Below are 12,496 nucleotides of genomic sequence, written 5' to 3'. Positions count from 1 at the left end.
GACTTTAAGGTCAGAAGGGACCATTATGATCATCTGGTCTGACCCCCTGCATGTTGCAGGCCACAAAGCCGTCCCTACCCCTTCCCTTGATTCTGCTGTTGAAGTCCCCAAATCCTGTGGCTTAGTGACTTCAATTGGCAGAGAACCCTCCTGCTAGAGATCCCTGCCCCATGCTGCGGAGGAAGGCGAAAAACCTCCAGGGCCTCTGCCAATCTACCCTGGAGGAAAATTCCTTCCCAACCCCAAATATGGCAATCAGTAAAACCCCGAGCATGTAGGCAAGAGTCTCCAGCCTGACCCTTGTTAGCCATTATACTATTTACCTGCCATGGCTCAGTATTCCTTGGCTAAAATATGAAATAATCAAATAAATAGCAATACGATACATAATGATAATGGTATGCTAATTAACACATCAGCAACTGCAGTAGAAAATCCATAAGCCTTATTCATCAGTCTAATGCAATTCCTTTACCTTGCACTCCAGCCCACAAACGGCAGATTTAGTACCTGGGGAATAGCCTCTTTGTAAAGATATTCCTCATGTCGCATAGACAGTGTAAGACCTCTGCACTGTTCCCTTTTGCAAACCCCAGCATAGGATAGGAAGAAGAGAAGCAGAAGAACATACACATATATTCTAAGAAACAGTCTTCTCTAACAGGGAAAGGAGAAGAACAGAAAATTCATGAAGTCCACTAGGCAACTTGCCATGCAGACTGAATTTACCTGGGAAACTCAGATATTATACTGATGTGCTCTGGGGAGACAAAATATAAAAAATAATGAATTATTAGATTTTTTAACATAGGCAAACTGAACTAATTTTGGCGCCTAAATCATTCAACAACATCCTGTTGTTTGCCAAAGAGTGTCCATTTCATTGAGTTGGCAGAAAAGCTAAAATAAAGAAAAATCCAAGTAAAATGTGTATTATTTGATATAGAGGGCCTGATTCTTATCTCATGCCAGCTTTACACTGTCATTACCCCTGGTTTACAATAGTGTCCAAGACAGCAGAATTAGTTCTTTAACTGGAGGTCATTACTTTACAAAGTTAAGTGATACTGTAATAGTGAAGAAAAAAATAGAATGATCAAGGAATTTCCCTGAGATTCAATAGGTATTATAAGCTGAAAGTAGAGAATATGTAGCTTTCCTTCCTTCTTTCTGGCTCTCAATCGTGCCAATTCTGTAGTTCCTAGGTGCCTCATATTGATTTGTTTAAATCAGATAGGAATATATTAATATCCCTCTTTCACACCATTTTTCTGCCACCGCAGCGCAGAAATACAATAGTTCATGCTAACAGCTTTGTATTGTCCCAGCTTGTAATAAAACTGTTGTGACTGCAGGCATGCTGATGACATTCCCGGGGGTCTACTTTTCTTTTTGTATTTTTGTATTTTTCAATGAATGTGACAATGGTTAGCACTCCCAGGAGCCAGCAAACATTAAGTGGCATTTTCTGAAACTGCTGAGACAATTTATTTACTGTAGAGCGTTCCAGGAGCTGGAATATGAAGAAGCAGCCTATGAACTCCTATCTGACTACATCATCATCATGGCAAATCTGAAAGGGACATGGCCTCCTTGCAAATGGGCTGCCTCACAGAGTAATCTCTGGTCAGATGCTTAAGGTGGTCTGATTGTATATTCAGTTTATTCTATCCCTGGCAGTCTTGTCATGCAACCAAAGCTTTTGGCAACCACATAATTGACAGCTGTCTAGCTGCATTCCTTGCTACACACACTTCGGAATTTGTTGGTCTTCCGTTTTTATACATGTCCATGCTAAGAAAATCACCAAAACAGAACTGCTACTAATGGAGTCAGTTTTTGGGTTCGACTTCAAATATCCACATTTCTGATCTTCTCTTATTACAGACGGCCCTAAATTCTCGGCATAAACCACACCGTTCTGCTTTCATTGTGCCAGTGTAAATCAGGAGTAACTGCATTAAAGTCAATGGAATTACACTGTAGAAAACCAAACCAGTGTAAATGAAAGTAGAACCAGACTTGTAGTGCAAGGCTGTGTTGTAAAGAACACACCTGTAAACATAGAATGCAGTTCAGAGCATGTAGTGAGCTTTGCACTGGACAAAGCACAGAGAAAGATCCACCCCCAGGGATTTTCAATTCTAAGGGGCATGTTGGCAGAGACCTTTGCACCTTCCCCCACTGCACAACTGTTCAAGGGCTTCTCACAATATTAGTATTTCTGAACACGGGCAAAGCAGAGGTGGGAAAAAGAAGAAGAGGTATTAGCTAGGTCAGCTCCAGCATTTTTGCCGCCCCAAGTGGCGGGAAAAAAAAAAGCCGCAATTGGCGGCACTTCGGTAGCAGGTCCTTCCCTCTGAGAGGGACTGAAGGACCCGCCGCTGAAAATCCGGACGTGTCACGCCTTTCTGTTGGCCGCCCCAAGCATCTGCTTGCTGAGCTGGTGCCTGGAGCCGGCCCTGGGTATTAGAATGAGGCCAGCACACCAGTGACATAGGCCTCATGGGTAGAGCTGATGGCACAATTTCTCTGGTGTCATACCGGGCCAGTGCAGCTCTGTACAGCCCCCTGTACTGGGCAGTGGCATAAGTGTTGTCATCTAGCCCTATTCATTCCTAGATTCCAAGGCCAGAAGGGACCACTGTGATCATCTAGTTTGGCTTCCTGTATTATATAGGCCACAGAAATTCCCCCAAATAATTCCTAGAGCTTATTCAGGCCAATGAAATCACTATCCCTCAATGTACAGAATTAACCAGGTTGCTTTTTTCCCCACCTTTAACCCTCACAGTAGACAGTATTTGGTCCTGCCATGAGGGCAGGGGACTGGACTCGATGATCTCTCGAGGTCCCTTCCAGTCCTAGAGTCTATGAATCTATGAATCATGTTTTAGTCTTGCAGAGGTATGTCCAGGAAAGCATTTGCTTGAGCCCTCTAAGCTATAGCTTGCCTCAGAGGTGCTGGAACGGTGGGGGGGGAGAGGCAAGGGACCATGGCCCTCCCACTTTTGAAAGTGAACAATACAGCCCACTGCCCCTCCTCTTCTCCCCTGAGGCCCTGCCCCCTGGCCAGGCTGGAAGCTGGAGCCTGGCCCGGGTAAGAGCAGCCCAGGGAGTCCGGAGCTGCAGACCCTCCACTTGCCTGGTGCGGGGGTGCCCAAAAGCAGCCCCTGGCCCGGGTCCCTGCCCCTGGGTCCCCCTGCCCAGGGCAGGTGAAGAGTCCGTGGTTCCCCACAGCTGCACAGGTGACTCTCTTATCATGGCCTGGCTGCAGCTATTCAGCTCCCAAGGCCCCTGAGACCCATCCCCCAGGCCAAGGCGGAAGCTGGAGCTGGGTCAGGGTAAGAGCCATGCTGGCTGCTGTGGGGAGCTGCAGACCCTCCACCTGCCCTGGGCAGGATCCCCAGGGGTAAGAACATAGGCTGGGGGTGCTCTTAGGCCCCTCCACCCCAGGTAGGTGGAGAAGCCTGGGATCCCTGGCCCGACTCCAGATTCCTGCTTGGCCAGGGGACGGGGCCATGAGGGGAAGAGGAGGGGCAGGGGTGGGGCCTCATCCCGCCGCCCCCCCATTAGGAAATATCCATTGCCCCTGGCTTGCCTTCCTCTCACTAATCATTGTAGATTTTTTTTTCACACACCCACTAATAGGTGCAGCCTCTGTTGGTGAAGGTAAGCAACTGGCATTATCTGCTTCATGAGAGAAATAGTGAGCTATTTTCAACCTAAATCTTTCTTGTGATACCTAAGTATATTTCTCCCATCCTCCTCCTCCAGCCCACCCACTGACCTGCTCTCACATGTACACGAACACATTCTCATGGGATGATTCCAACTCAGAAATGACGTCAGTTTAAAAAAATGGGATTGGCAAGCAATAAGTCAGTCTATAATGTGCTACTCTCATAAAAATGCTCTAAGTGGCCAAGGCATTTAAATTTAAACAGTGGCTATTGTGTACGCACAGCTGTTTCAGAAGTCACTATTGTCATGCACCTTTCCCAGTATGTTTCACTGAGCAGTTTTTTTTACAAAAACTCCATCCATTACAGTAAAGAAGGAAAAACAAGGAAATGCCAGGTTAAGGCTTACACTCTATAACAAGCTACTGTGCCTTGGTTCCAACACATTGTGTGATGTTGCCTAGGAACAATAATAGTGCTAACAACAATACAGGCCCAAGTCATCCCCTCCATTACTGCAGAAGGAGAAACTGAAACCCTTGCCAGGAAGCAAGAAGCAGGGAGCATGTGTTTTGCAGCAGCATTGTTCCTTCCCTCGGATTCTGCTAACGTCCCAGCTTTGGTCTAGGGCTCTATTTGTGGAGAGTGGGTGGACTCCCCACACCAGCTGTGCCATGAATCCACCCAAAAGGTAATGTTGCTGGGGTTAGTAAGCTTTTGTGCAGAGCCCCTTAGCAAATCTATGGAGGCCACATGATCTTCTGTTCTCATACCGTTCCTATTCAACAAGTTTACTTATAGCAATCTATCTAGATATAAGCTCCTGGGACAGATCTCCCACCCCTTTGAGCCCCTCCACACATAGCTAGTACTGTTTTATTGAGGGGAAGGACTAGGTGAACAGTTAACCTTGTGCCCTCCTCCAGCCTCTTTCCCATTTGGTGTCTATGTGGGGATCGCCTCTTCAATTCTTGGTCATCAGGGTCCATAATGACCCTCTCATACACACTAAAAGAAGAAACACCACATGGCTCTTCTCTCCTGTGATCACTAACATTTTGTTTGAACCGGCTGAGGGAGATCACATACAATACAGTCACTTCCTCTGACCAACTGAGTAAAAATGGTTTCCACTAACCAATCACAGCCCCAGAAAAAATATTGTGTGGCTTATTTGACCTTACTTTGTTGAGAAACTCATTATGATTTAGTTTATTTTCAGCAAGGGGTTTCTTCACTTACTTAACTTTATACTGATCTGACTCTTGAAAAGGTCTCTTGTCTGAGTTGTCTCATAGAGCAGCTTTTGTAATTTATATTGAAACAAACTGGTAAATTATTGATTGATTATGAATTGTGAAATTCATTTGTTGCCCCTTTGCAGGTCACATTTAGCCCCTGTGTCTGGATTACATAGTCATTTTCATTAACACAGCACCAGTTCTGGATCTGGATTTCTGTAACCACATATCCAGCAGCAGCAGCCAGTGCACACCTTTATCATATCAAAAAGGGTTATGAAAATTCTATGTGGCAAGACAGGCAAGTGAAAAATCACTGTTCCCATTTTCTCATGGGAGACAACACTAGACAAAGGTCTTCTAGGACTGTTTAGCTCTACCGTCTGTATTCAGAAGAATACTGAAACTGCAGCTAGGTTCCTATGGCTGTCAAAAAGAAAGAGAAAATGTAACTGATTCAGAAATAGAGCTCTTCAAAAAGTTTTTGATGGAAAAAAAGTGTCCTTGAAACTGAAATGTTTTGCAGACTTCATCCTGTGTAAAACGAAACAAATAAAAAATTTTTGGGAAGGTATCTGTAGCTGGAGAGTGAGACTATTTCGAGCCCAGTGATTAAGGTACTTGGGTTCAGGTCTGAGAGGAGAGAGGTTTGAAGGCCTGCTTCAGAGTGATCTGGCATATAAACTCTGCTCTGAATCAGGCAGCACAGGGATTTGACCTTGGTCTTGCACTTTCCAGGCTAGGGCCCTAACCACCAGACTATAGGGACTTCAACCTGCTCGTCTTTCCCCCGGCCAGACTGGCACAACCTTTTTGAAAGGTCTTGTTTTTATTCCAGTGGGAACAAAAACACATTTCAAAACCTCAACATGTTTTGAAAACTGAAATTGTTTGCCAGCCAGCTCTCTTCAGAAACAATCAGGCTGACCTGCCTACTCTGTGGTGCTGCATTCTTTTGTCACTGTTAATCTCAGACTCTTCCCCATCCCTCCTTTTGTTAGTTTAAGCAACTTGTTGTGTCTTGTCTTATATTTAAATTGTAAAATCTTTGGGCAGAGACGATCTTTCAATCTAAATCTACCCGAACCTACACCTATTACAATGAGGCCCTGATTCGGATTGAAGTGACAGGCACTACTGTAGTATAGATAATGAATTATTATTGTTGTTGCTATTATTATTCCAGTAACACCAAAATGTGATTGGTACTGAACCAATGCAGAAAAGTTTATAGTCCCTGCCCCAAAAAACTTACATTTTTTGGATAATATATTGATAATATACTGATAATATATTGGCCAGTCACATCTTTAGGCCCTTAAACCAGAAAATTTACACGAAATAGTCTCTTTACATATATTTAGCTAAACATAGTAGAGATTATAACAGCCAGTTCTGTAAGCTATTTTGTATAAGATATTGTACATGATTTAAGGGCATATAAATGTTATTGCACTCAAATTATTTTGCAAGTGGCATTCTAAAACCTGGATGTTCATGAAAGTTACTAATTTTAGGGTTATGTAGCATTGTAATTACATTTAAAAATTGTTAACATTAAAAATCAGTGATCAAGATACAAACAGGATTCTAGAGGAGATGCCCATTCAATGACTACATATATTAATTTTCATAGAAACAGGTAGTAGGTAAAAACTGATAAGCTTATTGTACTTTTTGGAGAAAATACCTTTCCAAACTTTAAGCCTTCAGATCTGATCATTTACTTATTCAGAATCTGCAAATAATAAGATGTGATACACTGTGCCTTTAACTAACTTAGGATGCAAAATGCATAAGTCACTAATAACAGGTTCTTTTATTCAGGCGGCTACTTGACTATTTGTTATTGGAAATGAGATTGGTGAGTCATGTATATAGAGACGTGAAAACTTTATTTAGTATTTAAATACATACACATATAATAGCAATTATAGAAAATTAAGGTAAGCATAGCAAAATGATCTCCTGCATTGTGCATAATCACAGCGTTATGGAGATCATCAGAAGTGAAAATGGAAAGAACCGGAAGTGGAAAGCACCATATATGAAAATGATGATACGGTTTCCACTGTCCTGTCATCCCAATTAGGGGTTGTTCTGACAATCTTTTATAACCTTTTTTCATTTCATCCCCATACATCTGGGACTATATTTGATTAGGTCTCAACCTCTTGCCCATGTTTATTATTCTGGGGGACCATAATTAGAGTTCTGACTGCTGGCATCAGCTAATTACATCAATATATTTCCCAATGGTTTTGGGCACATAAACTCCAGGGTTACATGTACCAAAAAGTCCCTAAAAATCTGCTAATTTAAACGCAGTGTGTTATTTTGTTGTTTGTATGTTCATCACCAGATACATATTGCAAAATCTTATAACCTTAAGTCAAACACTTAGGCTGTCTATTTAGGCCTTATATAAACCATGAGGCCCTATGAAGCCTCAAGCTTATTGCAAAATTTATTTCAAATACTATTGCATTATATTTTCCCCTACTTGGGTTATAGCTTTAATTGTTTTTAGTACTACTTTTAACTTTTCCTAACATATAGATGATAGTTTGATCCTAGTCATGGACCTCCCAAGAACCATTCAGGAGTCAAAGGTCAACAGTACAATTATAGCGGGCAGCGATATTCGATACTGTACAAGAAACAGCTGCAATCTAATAAACAGTATACTTTATTGCCTAAGGCTGAGATCAGTGGAAGCTGGACACCTAACTTGGAATATCCCAGGCTAATGTGTTGTAAGCACTTTTTATTTTCCTTCTTAATTCACGGAGTGAGACAATCCTGTATATTATACAACACATGACATTTGCATTTACAATAAAACAATTTACATTTTTGAAAATTATGTTCTATATGTTTGAAAGACAAGTGACCCGATCATAGTCATAGCCCCTTTCTCCTTCAAGTGAGAGCTGGTTCTGTTCCTTTTCAGCAATGCTTAGGGCTAGCCACTCTGCGGCAACCTCAGTTTCCTTTTTCTCACTTTATATCACTGTCCCACACACTCAGCAAGATTGAGGTTGAGTGACTAAGCATATGCCCTGCCTTTCCAAACCGGTGAGTCGACATTAAATGACAAGTGCAATCCACCCTTTCTGGTAATAAAGCAGGTGCTGACTCATGATGTAAGCAGCAAAAATAAAAAAGATGAGTTTAGAATCGATATGTTGGAAAGAGAGGAGAACTATGTGTTAACCAGGAGACATTTTTAGGCTACAAAAAATGTGTAATTCATCCGTTTTATCAAGTTCTTTTGTTTTTATTTTTTGCATATGAAGTTATAATGGGACAAAGTTTTTCAGAAAAAAAAAACAAGAAATTGCTCTCAATCCATGTATATTCTTGGGTGCACTATGAATAAACGGCACCATATTAAAATATTCTCTTCCTCATTATTGATTGCCTCTAATTATGCTCAATAATTTGCAGGAGATACTTAACATCTTGTCCAATCATGCCTTTTCTTCAAAGTTTCATAGGGACCATTATGAACAGTTAGTCCAACCCCAGTATAACACAGGCCACAGAACTTCCCAAAAACAATTCCTGTTTGAACTAGAGTATATCTTTTAGGGGGGGGAAATCCAATATTGAGTTTGTATTTGCAAGTGATGGAAAATGGATCACAACCCTTGAGAAAGATATAGCTAGAGCATCCTCCTTTGCCTATCACTAAGGTATAAAGGAGGGCAGGGTCATGGACATAATCCATTTAGCTGGCTACATTTGGGGCCATTGGAGCACCTCCAATCAAGCTATCTGACCTCCCCAGAATAGAGGAAGTGTAGTGTCAACATTATGCCTGGGTCCTGCATAAGCATGCTCGAAGGGAAGAGGCTGTCTGCACCCTATTCCTGCATTTCCCTTAACAGAGCAGGCAGAATTTAATCTTGAATTTAGTTTAATAAATACATTACATTGGGCCAGATGTATCCCTGGTGCACCTCCATTGCCTCCAGTTGTTTTATAACATATCCAGACTCCCCATTTAGCACAGTATATTGACAGGTTTCAGAGTAGCAGCCGTGTTAGTCTGTATCCACAAAAAGAACAGGAGTACTTGTGGCACCTTAGAGACTAACAAATTTATTAGAGCATAAGCTCCGAAGAAGTGGGCTGTAGTCCACGAAAGCTTATGCTCTAATAAATTTGTTAGTCTCTAAGGTGCCACAAGTACTCCTGTTCTTTTTGAGTATATTGACAGTTTAACAAACAATTCTTACCTATTTTCTAGCAGGCCCTACCCAAATTGTGTGAGTCGTGGAACACTGAGGTGGAAAATCTCATTTCAATGCAGGATTATTAACTATGCAGTGATATCCTAGTCAATGAGGCCTTGCACCACCTCCTTGACAGACTATTCCATGTCTTGAAGGCTGTAAAATGTTCCTAGTACTAAATGCAGACCAGATCTTCCCTCTCTTAATTTTATCCCATTGTTCCCATTCTCCTATAGTTCCCTAAGTCATTCCTTTTGATCCTTGGAAATTCACATCCATCAATAATTTTAGATTGTTTGCTCTTCAAGGCAAGTATTATGTCTGTCTTTGTGTTAAAAAGACATCTAGCGCATTTTGAGTGCTATTGCAACCTAAATAAATAAATACAAGCCCGTCTCTGCCACACTTGTTCATGCCAAGTAGTACTTTACTTCATGTGTAGTCCTATATAGTCCAATGGTGTGCAAGTACAAGGAAGGTGGAATCTAGCCCCATGTTTGCAGATTATCATCATATCCATATTGTTTCATCTCTACATGGCTCAAGCTCCACATATTTGGCTCTTTCAGTCTTTCCCCATAAATCAGTCCTTTCCATCCCTGATCATTTTTCATGTTCTCCTCTGAACTTCCTCCTACTTACCAATATCTTCTGGTAACATGGTACTCAGAAATAAATGTTGAGTTCCGAGTACACTCATACCAAAGCTGTATGAAAAGGCATTGCCTTGGGGCTCTAGTCATGAACCAGAGCCCCATTTTGCTAGGCACTGTACAAACACAGATCAAAAAGACAGTCCCTGCCTTGAAGAATTTACAGTTTAAATATAAGATCAGAGACAACAAGTGGATGCAACCAATAGATGGGTTGAACATAAGGAAACAATGAAACAATACTGGTCAGCATGCTATACAGTGGTCACAGCTGCCTCCTTAGTCCTTCCATAGTCTATGACTCAAACTAGCTACAGGAATAAAGGGAAACAAGAAGACTTTTTATCAATACATTAGAAGCAAGAGGAAGACCAAAGACAGGGTAGGACCTGTCAGTGAAGAGGGAGAAACAGTAACAGGAAACTTGGAAATAGCAGAGATGCTTAATGACTTCTTTGTTTCGGTCTTCACCGAGAAGTCTGAAGGAATGCCTAACCTAGTGAATGCTAATGGGAAGGGGGTAGGTTTATCAGACAAAATAAAAAAAGAACAAGTTAAAAATCACTTAGAAAAGTTAGATGCCTGCAAGTCACTAGGGCCTGATGAAATGCATCCTAGAATACTCACGGAGCTAATAGAGGAGGTATCTGAGCCTCTAGCTATTATCTTTGGAAAATCATGGTAGACGGGAGAGATTCCAGAAGACTGGAAAAGGGCAAATATAGTGCCCATCTATAAAAAGGGAAATAAAAACAACCCAGGAAACTACAGACCAGTTAATTTAACTTCTGTGCCAGGGAAGATAATGGAGCAAGTAATTAAGGAAATCATCTGCAAACACTTGGAAGGTGGTAAGGTGATAGGGAATAGCCAGCATGGATTTGAAAAAAACAAATCATGTCAAACCAATCTGATAGCTTTCTTTGATAGGATAACGAGCCTTGTGGATAAGGGAGAAGCTGTGGATGTGGTATACCTAGACTTTAGTAAGGCATTTGATACGGTTTCGCATGATATTCTTATCGATAAACTAGGCAAATACAATTTAGATGGGGCTACTATAAGGTGGGTGCATAACTGGCTGGATAACCATACTCAGAGAGTTGTTATTAATGGTTCCCAATCCTGCTGGAAAGTCATAACAAGTAGGGTTCTGCAGGGATCTGTTTTGGGACCGGCTCTGTTCAATATCTTAATTAACGACTTAGATATTGGCATAGAAAGTAGGACAGGGTCATAATTCAAAATGATCTGGACAAATTGGAGCAATGGTCTGAGGTAAACAGGATGAAGTTTAACAAAGACAAATGCAAAGTGCTCCACTTAGGAAAAAAAATCAGTTTCACACATACAGAATGGGAAGAGACTGTCTAGGAAGGAGTACGGCAGAAAGGGATCTAGGGGTTATAGTTGACCACAAGCTAAATATGAGTCAACAGTGTGATGCTGTTGCAAAAAAAGCAAACATGATTCTGGGATGCATTAACAGGTGTGTTGTGAGCAAGACACGAGAAGTCATTCTTCCGCTCTACTCTGTGCTGGTTGGGCCTCAACTGGAGTATTGTGTCCAGTTCAGCGCACCGCATTTCAAGAAAGATGTGGAGAAATTGGAGAGGGTCCAGAGAAGAGCAACAAGAATGATTAAAGATCTTGAGAACATGACCTATGAAGGAAGGCTGAAAGAATTGGGTTTGTTTAGTTTGGAAAAGAGAAGACTGAGAGGGGACATGATAGCAGTTTTCTGGTATCTAAAAGGGTGTCATAAGGAGGAGGGAGAAAACTTGTTCACCTTAGCCTCTAAGGATAGAACAAGAAGCAATGGGCTTAAACTGCAGCAAGGGAGGTTTAGGTTGGACATTAGGAAAAAGTTCCTAACTGTCAGGGTGGTTAAACACTGGAATAAACGCCTAGGAAGGTTGTGGAATCTCCATCTCTGGAGATATTTAAGAGTAGGTTAGATAAATGTCTATCAGGGATGGTCTAGACAGTATTTGGTCCTGCCATGAGGGCAGGGGACTGGACTCGATGACCTCTCGAGGTCCCTTCCTGTCCTAGAATCTATGAATCTATGAATCTATGACACGCCTCTGCAGCTCCAGCCTGAAATTTCATTGGCCTGTTTTGCTCTTTTGTCATGTTGCAAACTCCAGTCAAATATGCTCTTCACTATTAATCCTACATGTCCTTCATCACTACTGCTCCCCAGCCTTTTTTAGCCCATTGAATATCCATGTTTCTGATTATTAAGCCGACAGGAGAGCTCTCTTCCTTTGGCTTAGAGCAGCTACGCAGCTGCACCGGCTGTATGCTGTCTAGTGTAGCCCTAACCTAATTCTTAACTTGTTCTTTTCCTATTTTAGCCTCAGATCCTACCCCATTTACACTGATGTTCACTATGTTAGTCATCTAATCACGGCTAACTTTTTTGGTAAAAAGTGAAACAAAAAAGGCATTTAACACCTAAGCCATGCTGCATTTTCTGTTATTGTCGCTCCCTCCTCATTGAGTAATGGGCCTAACCTGTCCTTGGTCTTTATCATGTATTTGTAAAATGCTTTCCTGTTACTCTTTTATCACCTTGCCTCTGTGGGTCACAACTGAGGATGCCAAATTCAAGACAAACTGCTCAGAAATAGGGCAGACTCACCCCAAACTGGTGGTTATTCTCTCATTAGATT

The sequence above is a fragment of the Trachemys scripta genome, chromosome 5, assembly GCF_013100865.1.
Source record: "Trachemys scripta elegans isolate TJP31775 chromosome 5, CAS_Tse_1.0, whole genome shotgun sequence".
NCBI lineage: Eukaryota > Metazoa > Chordata > Testudines > Emydidae > Trachemys > Trachemys scripta.
This window is presented reverse-complemented; position numbering follows the sequence as displayed.